The sequence below is a fragment of the Gossypium arboreum genome, chromosome 13, assembly GCF_025698485.1.
Source record: "Gossypium arboreum isolate Shixiya-1 chromosome 13, ASM2569848v2, whole genome shotgun sequence".
Taxonomy (NCBI): domain Eukaryota; kingdom Viridiplantae; phylum Streptophyta; class Magnoliopsida; order Malvales; family Malvaceae; genus Gossypium; species Gossypium arboreum.
The window spans coordinates 69,692,567-69,701,758 of record NC_069082.1 but is presented as its reverse complement, the minus strand read 5'-3'; positions in this window follow the sequence as shown (position 1 = coordinate 69,701,758).

The following is a 9,192-nucleotide window of genomic DNA, read 5'->3' as shown; positions in this document are numbered from 1 at the left end:
CCATCTCAAGTTCAACCAAAATTTATACCAAAATGGAGGCTTGATAGTGTGGATGACTTCGACTTCAACGATCCCAAATCCGATTGCTTTGAGCGAAATCTAGAAAACCGAGAGCCAAAGCAACGGGTAAGCATTTTTATGCTTAGTAAGTCTCAAGGAATATAATCAACTCTAATTACAGCAATACATTCACATAGCCAAATGCATCATTTCATTAATACACATTCTTACTTCACACTTCATCATTATATAATTTCACAAAGTATCAATCAATTCAATAACTGAAATTCATTAGTCGATTGAGCGAATGTTGCTCAAACATGTCGACTTTCCAATGCACATATAAACGCATTCTCATTCTTTGGGCTTTTGAGTGTACTCATTGAATTTATTACAGCAACCAACACTCACCTCCAGCCCAAGATTCTTGAATATAACCGGATATAACCATGTGCACAAATGCCTTCGGTCTTAGCCCGGATAGAATGTCTCGCACGAATGCCTTGGTCTTAGCAGGATGTAGCCACTAGCACAATTGCCTTCGGTCTTAACCCGGATATAATTTCCAGCATAATTGTCTTCGGATTTACCCGGATATCATTCAATTTCCCATGAACACATACATCAATTATCATTGGACATACATATTTCATTTTCGTTACTAAGGCTCAAACGCAATTATAGTCACAAGCATATTCGCCTTGGGACTTAGCCCGGGTAGAATTCAAATACTCATGCACACATAATCAATAATCAATACACATCCATACTTTATTTCACATAATTCAAGTAGGGTCACTTCTTGAGGACTTACCTCGGATGTTGTCGAACGGCTTTTTTGGCTATTCGATCACTTTCTCCTTCCCTTGTCCAATTGTGGCCCTCTAAGCTCTTGAGCTAATTCAAACAAATTCAATTTATTAAAACCTCATTGTGCTAGCTTATGGCGAATATGACAAGGAGTTTAAATGGTCATATGGCCACCCTTTAGCTTGAATACACAATGGTCATGCACATTTTATACTACATCAAGCAATTCAATACAATTTATTAGTGCATCAAGGAAATGCTAAGGCCTTCAATAGGCTACCCAAGGCCGAATATTCATGTACATGTTGAGGCCAATTATGCACTTAATACCTCACAAAACAGCATGCATTTTACTAGTTAATGCTTTGCATATTGTGGCTCAAAACTTATAATATAGCATCAAGCACTTATATGTGTGCTAGGCGAATTGTGCTTGCAAATTTCACAATTATTCTTCAACATCTTCTTCTTTAAACAAACTTATTCATCACTTCCTTCATAACCAAAACATCATGTGCAAACATATATATACATATATGAGCATGGCAATTTCAAGGTGTCCATAGCCATCCAAAACACAAATTTTAACTAACATGCAAGAAGCATGAACCATGCTCATGAATGCATCATGGCGAATATGACAATCATGCTCCTTTTCAACTTCAATCATGATAAAACAAAAGAAAGCTCAAAATCTTACTCAAGAGTAGACAATCCATCATTGCATGCATCATCATCAAGCTTCACACTTAGCATGCAATGGCTTTATCACCATAACAACTTTGGCCAAATACCATTTCCATGGCTTAACAAAGATTTGAGCCATGGCTAACATGCACATCAAGTTAGCAACCAAAACATGCATGAAACTCCTAACACAACCTCATAATACCTTAATCTTGATGCAAACTTAGCCAAATCTCCTTCTAGATCTCTTCCAAACCAAGCATGAAGCAAAAATCCTCCTTCTTCCTTAGTTTTGGCTCAAAGAAAGGATGAACAAAATTTTTTCTTTCCTTCTCTACAACTCACGGCAATGGGGGAATACCTCACTCACACATATTTTTTTTTCATTCTTTTCTTACCCATACACCTTTGTTTATTATTTCTCCCTAATGCACCAACAAAACATGTTTCATGACATGTTTTGCCCATCCTCTCTTGCCATGGCCGCCACTTCATGTTGGGGGAATTTGACATGCAAATCCCTTATTTTTGCATGCATGAGCAACTAGTCATCACACATTTCCCCATCATACTTTCAAAGTTCACTACTAGGTCCTTTCTAGTGAAATTCGCATTTATAACACTAAATCGAAACATCAAAAATGTCACGCACAAATTAACACATATCATAGGCATCAAAATAAATTTTAAATTATTTTTATGCCTCGGTTTTGTGGTCCCGAAACCACATCCCGACTAGGGTCAATTTTGGGCTGTCACAATGGCCGAATATGACAAGGAGTTTAAATGGTCATATGGCCATCCTTTAGCTCAAGTACACAATGGTCATGCACATTTTTAATCACAACAAGCAATTCAATACAATTCATTCAAACATCAAAGTGAAGCTGAAGGTACTTAGCCCTTATATACATTAGACATTAGAGTCACATGTGTACGAAATCACGAATCGAATTCAACACATTAGTTAGTACTCTCCTTAGTCGAATTTTCTAAGCCAAGAATAGGCATCAATATGCTTGCCTCTAACCGAATGCATGCACACAAATTCCCTCATGTGGCCGAATATGCATGTCCATGTTGAGGCCAATTATACACTTAATACCACACAAAAAAACAGCATACATTTTACTAACTAACGCATTCCATATTGTAACTCAATACGCATCAACCATTTATTTCAGAATCAAACATCATCATATGCAAATATATACCTTGAGATGGTATATAAGTCATACCAATAAATCATATGCAAACATATGTACATATAGGTGCAAGGGCGAATCTCAAGTTGCTTATATCCAAATATGAACACATATCCAAAGCTCAAATCTTACCTACCATGCAATATGCATAAATCATACTCATGGATCTACCATGGCCGAATACACCACAACACCATACCGCTTCAATTTGGTCATGGTTAAACAAAGAACTTAGTGTCTCACTCAAAAATGCTAAAAGAAAATCCAAGAGTCCTCAATCCCCATCACAATGTATCATTATCAAGCTTGATATTTAGCATGCAATGGCATTAACACAACATCCACCTTGGCCGAATATCATTCCCATGTCATAGCAAAGATTTGAACCATGGGCTAATAAGAACATCAAGCTAGCAACTAAAAACATGCATAAATCTCATGGCACAACCTCAAACATACCTTAATCTTGATGCAAGTATAGCCAAACCCCTTCCTAATCCTCTTCCAAACCAAACATGAAGCAAAAATTCCCTCTTCTTCCTTAGGATTTTCGGTCAAGAGAGAAAGGAAAGGATGAACAAATTTTTCTCTTTTCTTTTCTTCAACTCACGGCAAGGGGGGGGCATGGATGAGACCATTTTTTTTTCTTTCTTTGTCCATGCTCTTTATTTTATTATTTCTAATATCAAGCATTCACCCAACATGTTTTATGACATTTTTTTTGCCCATAATTCTTTGTCATGGCCGGCCACTAGGCTTTAGTTTAGGGAAATTTGACATGCAAACCCCTCATTTTTGCATGCATGATCAACTAGTCATCACACATTTCCTATCCTATTTTCAAAGTTTACTACTAGGTCCTTTTTAGTGAAATTCACATTTATAATCCTAAATCAAATCATCAAAAATGTCACACACGAATTAACACATATCATAAGCATCAAAATGAACATTAAATTATTTTTATGCCTCGGTTTTGTGGTCCCGAAACCACATTCGACTAGGGTCGGCTTTTGGGCATCACAACTCTCCCCACTTAAGAAATTTTCGTCCCAGAAAATCTTACCAGTAAATAGGTTTGGGTAACGCTCTTTCATAGAGTTCTCGGGTTCCCAAGTAGCTTCTTCCATCCGTGTTTGAGCCATAACACTTTTACTAATAGAACCCTTTTGTTTCGCAACTCCTTCACTTCACGAGCTAGGATACGAATCGGTTCTTCTTCATAGCTCACATCGGCTTGAATTTCAATCTCGATGGACTAATTACGCATGACGGATCGGATCTATAGCGTCGAAGCATCGAAACATGAAAGACGTCGTGAATCTTTTCAAGTTCAGGGGCAAAATCAAACGACACATAATCGGACCGACTCGTTCGGATATCTCATATGGCCCGATGAACCTCGGACTCAATTTGCCCTTGCGCCCAAATCTGAGTATCTTTTTCCAAGGTGAAACTTTAAGAAACACTTTATCTCCCACCTGATGCTCAATGTCTTTTCGTTTCAGATCCGCGTCGACTTTCGACGATCGGAGGCTATCTTGATTTTCACGGATTACTTTTACTTTCTGCTCAAAGATCTTTAATCAAATCCACTCCAAAATTTTACTTTCACCGAGCTCGGTCCAAAACAATGGTGTACGGCATTTACGCCCGTACAAGGCCTCATAAGGCACCATCTTAATACTTGATTGAAAACTATTGTTGTAAGCGAATTCAATCAAAGGTAAATACCGTTCCTATGAACCACTGAACTCGAGGATGCAACATCTCAACATATCCTCAAGTATCCGAATTATCCGCTCGGATTGACCATCGGTTTGGGGGTGAAAGGCGGTCTTTGAAATGCAACTTGGTACCCAAAGCTTCTTGCAATTTCTTCCAAAATCGCGAGGTGAATCTCGGATCTCTATCCGACACAACAGAAATCGATACCCCGTGTAATCTCCCAATCTGAGAAATGTACAATTCAGCTAGTTTATCCAATGAAAAATTCGTACGCACGGGGATAAAGTGAGCCGACTTAGTCAATCTATCAACAACAACCCAAATCGCATCCTTCTTGCTTGCTGACAATGGCAGTCCGGACACAAAGTCCATTGTGACTCGATCCCATTTCCACTCGGGTATCATGATCGGCTGAAGTAACCCTGAAGGCACTTGATGTTTCGCTTTCACTTGTTGACATATTAAACATCTCGAAACAAAGTCGGAGATGTCTCGTTTCATACCATGCCACCAAAACCGAAGTTTCAAATCGTTGTACATCTTCAGACGTACTCCGGGTGAATTGACATTCGGCTACAATGGGCTTCGTTCAGAATCATCGAAATGAGTTCCGAATTCCTTGGAACACACAGACGACTTCTGAACCTCAAACAATCGTCATCATCAATTTGAAACTCCGATTCCTTGTTCGGAACACACTCAGCCCGTTTGCAACCAACTCATCGTCAACTTTACGAGCTTCACGAATTTGATGAGTCAACAATGGTTTGGCCTTTAATTGGCTACTAACACATTGTCGGGTAGAATAGACAAGTGTACATTCATCGTCGTAAAGCAACAAAGTGATTTCGGCTTAAGGCGTCCGCAACCACATTAGCCTTTCCGTGTGATATTCAATGACAAGCTCATAATCTTTTAACAACTCGAGCCAACGTCTTTGTCGCAGATTTAAGTCTCTTTGAGTCATCAAATATTTGAGACTTTTGTGATCCGAATACACATGGCACTTCTCACCAAATAAGTAATGTCGCCATATCTTTAAGGCGAATACGATGGCAGCCAATTCGAGATCATGGGTCGGATAATTTTTCTCATGTGGCTTTAATTGTCTCGACGTATAGGCCACAACTCGACCTTCTTGCATCAATACGCAACCTAACCCAAGTAGGAGGCGCCACTATAGATGACAAACTCTTTTCCGATTCGGGTGCACTAATATCGAGCTTAGTCAAATGAGTTTTCAATTGATCGAAACTTTTCGACACTTTTCCGTCCATTCAAACTTGACATCTTTTCAAAGCGGCGTCATGGGTGTGGCTATCATCGAGAATCCTTTTACAAACCGTCGGTAGTAACCAAAGAAGTCCCAAAAAGCTCTCGAACCTCAAGAATATTTCTGAGGCTTCAGTTAAGTATGGCTAAAATTTTGCTCGGTCGACTCGAATACCCGATGCAGATACCACATGACCCAAGAAGCTAACCTCGCTAACCGTAACTCACACTTCTTGAACTTAGCATATAACCGCTTATCCCGTAAAATTTGCAACACTAATCTCGGTGCTCAAAGATGTTCATCTCATCTCTTGAATAGACCAAGATGTCGTCAATGAACACAACTACGAACCGATCCAAATACGGTCCAAGATCCGATTCATTAAATCCATAAATATCGCAGGGCATTAGTGAGCCCAAACGGCATCACTAAGAACTCGTAGTGACCATATCTCGCTCAAGGCGGTTTGGGTATATCCAAATCTCGGATTCAAGAATCGATAATAGCCCAATCTCAAATCTATTTTTGAGAACACCGAGGCTCCTTCAGCTTGATCGAACAAATCATCGATACGCTGAAGCGGATATTTGTTCTTTATTGTTACTTTATTGTCGACGATAGTCGATGCACAACCTCATGGTTCCGCCCTTCTTTTCACAAACAACACCGGTGCACCCAAGGTGAAAAACTCGAGGCGAGCAAAACCTCTATCCACCAACTCTTGCAACCGAGCTTTCAACTCCTTTAATTCCGTTGGTGCCATACGACACGGAGCTATCGAAATCGGTGTGGTCCGTGTACAAGCTCAATACCAAACTCTATCTCCCGAACAGTGGCAAACCCGTAATTTTTGGGAAAAACATCCAGTATTCACAAACCACCAAGACAGATTCGGGTTTTATTTTTAACTCCTTATCATCAAGTACATACGCAAGGTATGCTTCGCACCCTTTCTTACATACTACGGGCCAACATTGATGATATTACGGTGGCAACCCTTTAAGTCCGTAGATTCAACTCGGATCATCTCGTTATTTTCGCACCTCAAATCAATAGTCTTGCTTTTGCAATTCACAACCGCATCATGCACGGTCAACCAATCCAACCCAAGAATAACATCAAATTCATCGAGCGGCAAAAGCATCAAGTCCGTGGAAAACAGAACCTCAATTACTAGGGGACATTTCTTACACACTTTGTCGACCAACGTAACGACCCAAGGGATTTGACACCGAATTACGAACTCAATAAACTCAATAGGTGCAGTCTTCATGGATGCTAAGGTTTCGCATATATAAGAATGAGTAGAACCGGGGTCAATCAAAGCAATCACATTAGTATCAAAGAGAGTGAAAGTACGGTAATAACATCTGGCGAGGAAGCATCCTCACGCGCGCAGATAGCATAAGCCCTAGCAGAGCGCGAGCCTCAGATCTGGTCGCAGCATCTCTAGATCCTCTCTAACCACCACTAGCATTGCCCGTATTTCTTGATGGTCTACCTCGAGTAGTGGTAGCACCCGGTTTCCCACTCTGATCTACATTCTGTTCAGACAACCTCGGGCAATCTTTAATGAAGTGGTCGACTGATCCGCACTTGTAACAGGAGCGGTCACGGAATCTACAACTCCCAGAATGCCATTTCCCACAATATCGGCACTCCGTTTTGTCTCGACGATCATTGCCAACACTGGCGATTGAAGTGACTCGCGTACCCATAGGGGGTCGATCGCGGTCTCGTCTAGAGAAGCCCAAAGTGTCTCTAGATCGGCCTAAGCCATCTCTAAGTTTCTTTGATGACTATGGGATGGGCTTCCCCGAAGACCTCTTACGTAACTCCCTTGCTCCCCCTTCAGCTTTTCTTTTCTCCACACTGAGCTCCTCGACTTTGCAAGCTCGCTCGACAAGTACCACAAATTCTGATTTCCAAGATGCCAACATACTGACTTTATATCGTCATTCACCATCTTCAAAACGCTTACACATCACGACTTGAGGAAATGCATTCTCGCATGATCGACTAAGCCTCACAAATTTTCGCTCATAGTCGAATCGACATGGAACCTTGTTTAAGTTCAAGAAATTCCTTCCGTTTTGATCCATAAATCTTTGATCGATATACTTTTTCCAAACTCGGTTTGGAAAAACTCCCAAGTTACTTGTTCTCGGCACAACAGAGGTCGAGTACTCCACCAATAGTAGGCGTAATCACGTAGCAAGGAGATAGTACACTTTAGGCATTCATCGGGCGTATAAGATAGCTCATCGAAAATCCGGATCGTGTTGTCGAACCAAAATTCAGCTTGCTCAAGATCGCCGCTATCCGTAGCTTTAAATTCAGTAGCCCCATGTTTTCGGATTACATCAACTGGGGCTTATTCGACCTTATTTGGTCGGCCACGGAGGCATTGTAGGTGCGGGGGTCGTATTAGTCGGGAATGGAGGTTGTGGAACAGCCGTGTTAGTTCGAATGTATTGGTTGAACCAATCATTCATCACGCTATAGAAAGCTTACCTAGCCTCATCATTCGGATTGCTAGCAACAGGTTGAGAGTCCGCCGGGCTGTCCCTTGTAAAGGGAGCAGCGCCACACTCTCCACATCATCAGCTATCGCTCGGTTGAGATCGGGATCCATTACTATAAATAAACACAATTTCAAACGTCAGAAATCACCACACTATCAAACAATCACATAAAATGGCATGTATAGCTAGACCCAAACGCATTACGGTAGTCCTAGAATCGACTAAACCGTAGCTCTGATACCAATAAAATTGTAACACCCGTGCCGAGTCCGCATCGAGTCGAACACAAGGTGCACACAAACTTGTCTTAATCATTTTCACAGTCCATAAAAAAAAATTTTCCAGACAAGCTGGTTACTGCATCACTGTCGCCTTAAAAAATCATATCTTGAGTTTCAGAACTCGAAAATCAGTTTCGTAATTTTTCCCTGAAACTAGACTCATATCTCCATCTACATATTTTTTTCTAGAATTTTTGGTCGGGCAAATTAGTACAGTTTATTAGTTAAAGTCTCCCATGTTACAGGGGTGGACTACACTGACCTTCGCGTGTTACGACTTGTATATCTCTCTGTACAGGGCTTCAATACTGATGCCATTTGTTTCTATAGAAACTAGAATCAAATAGGAATCTATACATATGTGGAATGACTCCTAATTATCTCTGGTTAATTTACAATGAATTTCCAAAGTCGGAACAGGGAATGCAGAAACTGTTCTGGCCCTGTCTCACGAAAACATAAATATCTTTTAACATACAACTCATATAACCATTTCGTTTCTTCCATATGAAAGTATATTCATCAAGGTTCATTTACATAATTTATTTACTAATTTATTCCATTCCTGCTATTTTTAGTGATTTTTCACATCCACACCACTGCTGCTGCCAGCATCTGCCTTTAAGGTAGACTTTACCTATTTCATAATTTCCATGATTCAATTGGCCCTTTTTTTGCATACA